This window comes from Petromyzon marinus, unplaced genomic scaffold (genome assembly GCF_048934315.1).
Source record: "Petromyzon marinus isolate PM22_M1 ecotype Great Lakes invasive population unplaced genomic scaffold, UKy_Petmar_22M1.pri1.0 PM_G_Scaffold_8, whole genome shotgun sequence".
Lineage (NCBI taxonomy): Eukaryota > Metazoa > Chordata > Hyperoartia > Petromyzontiformes > Petromyzontidae > Petromyzon > Petromyzon marinus.
This window is the reverse complement of record NW_027423035.1, coordinates 4,427,501-4,432,500: the sequence shown is the minus strand read 5'-3', so window position 1 is coordinate 4,432,500 and position 5,000 is coordinate 4,427,501. Positions and strand designations below refer to the sequence as shown.

The window sequence follows — 5,000 nt, the reverse complement described above, 5'->3', positions numbered from 1 at the left end:
TCCCTGCTGCCGTGCATCAATGGCAACAAGGAGTAGAGTCGGTAAGTTACCGGATTCTCGAACTGATGTACTCCAAAAAATAAAGAATTAAAATAACAAAGTCTAATCTATATAAGTAATGTTGAATAAAGCTTATTTTTAATCTTCTTTGAAGGCAGAAAATAGTAAGGTAAAAATAAAGTCCTCTCTATGCTCTGAAGTAACATATAAAAAAAACTAGCAATAAAAAAAATACCAAGTCTTCGTCTTGGAAAATAACAAAATCTAAAAGAAAAATCTTCTTTGTGGAAAATAGTAAAATAAAAAAACCAAGTCTTCACCTTGGAAAATAACAAAATCTAATCTAAAACATCTTAAATAAAGCTTGTCTGTAGTCTTCTTTGTAGGCAGAAAATAGTACGTTACAGGACTCTCAAACTGATGTATTCCAAAAATAAAGAATTAAAATAACAAAGTCTAATCTATATAAGCGCTCTTGAATAAAGCAGAGTAAAAAAAAAATAGCAATATAAAAAAAACAAGTCTTCGTCTTGGAAAATAACAAAATCTAAAAGAAAAGAAAAGTCTTCTTTGTGGAAAATAGTAAAATAAAAAAAACCAAGACTTCACCTTGGAAAATAACAAAATCTAATCTAAAACATCTTAAATAAAGCTTATTTGTAATCTTCTTTGTAGGCAGAAAATAGTAAGTTACAGGACTCTCGAACTGATGTAGTCCAAAAATAAAGAATTAAAATAACAAAGTCTAATCTATATAAGTGCTCTTGAATAGGCTTCGTGTAAAAAAAATAGCAATAAAAAAATACCAAGTCTTCGTCTTGGAAAATAACAAAATCTAAAAGAAAAGTCTTCTTTGTGGAAAATAGTAAAATAAAAAACCAAGACTTCACCTTGGAAAATAACAAAATCTAATCTAAAACATCTTAAATAAAGCTGGTTTGTAGTCTTCTCTCGAACTGATGTAGTGCAAAAATAAAGAATTAAAATAACAAAGTCTAATCTATATAAGTGCTCTTGAATAAAGCTTCCTGTAAAAAAATAGCAAAAAAATACCAAGTCTTCGTCTTGGAAAATAACAAAATCTAAAAGAAAAGAAAAGTCTTCTTTGTGGAAAATAGTAAAATAAAAAAAACCAAGACTTCACCTTGGAAAATAACAAAATCTAATCTAAAACATCTTAAATAAAGCTTATTTGTAATCTTCTTTGTAGGCAGAAAATAGTAAGTTACAGGACTCTCGAACTGATGTAGTCCAAAAATAAAGAATTAAAATAACAAAGTCTAATCTATATAAGTGCTCTTGAATAAGCTTCGTGTAAAAAATAGCAATATAATAAAAATACCAAGTCTTCGTCTTGGAAAATAACAAAATCTAAAAGAAAGGTCTTCTTTATGGAAAATAGTAAAATAAGAATACCAAGACTTCACCTTGGAAAATAACAAAACCATCTTGAAAAAAAGCTTATTTTTAATCTTCTTTGTAGGCAGAAAATAGTAAGGCGAAAATAAAGTCCCCTCTAAGCTCTAAAGTAACAAATACGACGTGTTAAAAAAAAACTAACAATAAAAAAAAGAACCAAGACTTCGTCTTGGAAAATAACAATCTAAATTGTGGAAAATAGTAAAATGAAATAAAAACCGACTTCACCTTCGAAAATAACAAAATCAATCTAAAACAAATGACATCTTAAAACAAAACTATTATTTGTTTCGGAGGTTGTCTATGACTGTTCATAGACCGCATAATTTCCACAGAACATTCTCAGAATATCAAGAGAGAAAAGCAGCGTTCTGCGGGAAATCATCTTGGCCAGTGATGTCGTTCTGGGTTTGGTCAGGCCCAGGGAGGTAAGTACCTCGTTATTCTCAAGGGGCCACTTTCCTCTTGCCCCAACCGGGAATCCAAAGAATGTGACCTTGCTAGCCTTCGTCAGCACTTTGACTTGATCACCAAGAGGGGTATAGTACGAAACTTTGTGCGAGGCAGCATCTGACAAGGTATTCTTTGAAAGCTCAAAACGGACGGTGACATCGATCACAACCGCCTCCTCATCTTTTGCAAACACGAGGTCAGGCTTTCTCATCTCTCCCGTCTCGGATATGAACCGTGGCTCTTTGTATACAGACCAGCCCAATCTAGCCACTTCGTCTGCCAGAATGTTACTGATCTTGTTATGTCGCGCAATTCTTGCTTTCTGTACTGCAGGACATTGACCGAGAATGTGCGAAAGGGACTCGAGTCTGGCAGAGCATTTCCTGCAGGAACGTAAGGCCCCATCTCTGCCTCTGTTCAAGCTTTCTCTTGTTGGGTAAATATTTGCCCTTAGTTGTAGTGCTGCGATAAAGAAGCATTGTTTAAAGCCGCACCATGGCCTCAACCAAGCATTACTGATTCTATCATGCGCAAAGTTTACAATGCCCCTTCCTTGAACCGGCTTTTCGCACCATCTCTGAAATTCATGCTCCCTCCAATCGCAGGGTCTCGGATATACAGGTTCTTTTGACACCGAGTCCCTGAGAACGAATGTTGGGATTGCATCACTGTCACCCCCTGCTCGTACCCACAAATTACGGTATTCTTCCTCCATACCCTGCGAGGACACAATATTACGGGTGATAGCATCGGACGAGTTTGCTATACGTTGCAGCCTTCTAACTTGAACCGAAGGGATTGTTTTTTCCAGTTTCAAGATGGCAAGGCCTCCGTCTCGGGCTCTGGCATATAACAGTCCATCACAAGTTGAAGCGGGAAGGTGGAGCCATCCTTTTACCGCCTTTCTAATCTCTTGGTCCAACCCACGGAGAGTTGATTGCTTGCAGTCCGAGTGGTCTGCAGGATATAACAATCTGGGTAGGGCATAGGCATTGAGTAGTTCAACCTTCTGAGTTGGCTTCAGAGGCGCCTCATCGATTTTCGAGATCCATGTCTTTAGCTGACAATGTAGATCAGGCTGTATAGTGCCAGTCCAAGGGCCAATTTTCAGACCAAGGTATTTCGTTGATTCATCAGGTTGGATCATATGGACATCTTTATTTTTGATAGTCCATGGGTCGCAGTTGTTCACCGTATATGAATATTTGGTTGGGCTTATCATGAAGCCCTGGCACTTTCTGGCCTGAACCTCCAATCCCGATAGCCCACAAAATGATTCCAAGATCGCTAGATTGGCGGCCATACCAACCCAAGATTCGCTCACCAACACCAAATCATCAGCAAACGCAAGAGCTGTCACGTGGTCGGTATCAATGGAGTACCCAACTCCGTGTGACTCTAGGGTGCATATCAAAGGGTCCATGGCAAGATTGAAGAGCAGGGGTGACATGGGGTCACCCTGTTTGACACCAACACGTATGCTAATTTCTCGAGTCGACTCGCCATTGCTTTTGAACGAGGTCGTACACCGATCGTAGGCGTTCTGGATGATGCCCACCACGTGTTCATCTACTTTCTTGTGCCTTAACACCCATAAAATATGAGCATGCGAAACCGAGTCAAAAGCTTTCGCTATGTCGATGAACATGACAGCCAACGGCCTGTGCAATTTCTTAGCGTGTCTCATAAGGTCCTGTAGCACCTTAAGATTTTCAGAGCAGCCAGATGCCGCTATAAAACCACGCTGCCTTGGGTTTAAGGGACAAGCACGAGCAAGACGTGCAGTCATTATTCTGGAAAATAATCTCAGAATCATTGAACCAATCGTTATTGGTCTCCAGTTCCCCAATTCTTTCAGCTTTTCATCATCCATAACCTTAGGAATAAGAATCGTCCTATTCTTTTTCAACTCTTTGGGAATAATTCCTGTAATCATCCATGCATTAAATAGGGCTGTCAGTGTCCGACCCTCGGGGTCGGCAGCACAGATTGCAGCCCTTGTTAGGCCATCTGGCCCAGCTGCTGACGTTGGTTTAATGGCCCGTATGGCAGTCTGAACTTCCTCCACCGAAATTAGGGGCTCAAAGTATTCGTTATTTGCAACACCTGATGACTTAAATTGGCCCAGGCCATTGAATGGCAACACCTTCTCCCATTTTTCGCAGTAAAAACGATATACATCTGCGTTCGGGATTAGGCATTCATGACGTTCAGTGCCATCCAGGACTAAGGACGCAAGAAGAGAGCGGTTCTTAAAGAAGAGCTTCTGGTGCTTCATGAAGCTTCCTCGTTTTTCCGCTCTCTTCTTCATCCAAGATCGTGTGGGTAATATCCTGGGTTTAATAATGTCGTTCTCGGGTTTTGAACGTTTGCCTTTGTTTTTCACCAATCTCATCGGACAAAGCATCAATGCTGTGGCAGTTTCTACGAGGGCATCATGTTGGCCCTCGCCGTTAAGCCAAGCCTTTATTGCCTCCATTGCAGGCTTTTCCAGGGTCCCAGAATTCTCATTCGTAAGCCGCTCAGCTGCTTGAGCGAGTATGGATGAAGTCCCCGTTGTTACATTTGGTGGGGGAGACAATGTCTCAAGAGGCCTAGAAGAAAAATGTAAGCTGTCTGACATGGGGGCCCCTGTCTTTTTACTTAGGTCCCGTCTCTTGTCAGAGACTTGCTTGTTGGTCTTAGTCCCAAGCGCTTCAGCAATGATCTTATTGATATTCTTTTTCCCCTGATACTGCAACTCTAAAAGGGCCAGCTGTTCTACTTCCTTCAAAGACCAGCAGCTACGGTGTACCCCTCTCTGCGAGGTACCCTTTATACCATCTTTAATCCTTTCCTCATTACGGGTGACTGGGTGAGCATGCCTCTTGTGCTGCGAAAGGCCACTTAGAGTCGCAAAGCGTGCCTGGCAACATTCACAGACCATTGGTAAGCTTTCCTCAGTTAACTTTATTCCCCCACATTTGGGGGCATGACAGGCAATCGATCGGTGGTTTGAGTTGGTTTTGTCACATTTAGCGCACTTAAACACCAGAGGAATGTCTCTGTGTTTGATGTTAAAATGTGCAACAAGTTCGGATGCTTTGCCCATGTGTTGTTTACAGATAACGCATATATACTCCAGACTA

The 5,000-nt window shown here is 40.5% G+C and overlaps 1 pseudogene; it reads right to left on the bottom strand.

Moving 5' to 3' along the window:
* LOC142921207 (28S ribosomal RNA) overlaps window positions 1-5,000 on the bottom strand; it is a 10,288-nt pseudogene that overhangs the window by 1,834 nt on the left and 3,454 nt on the right.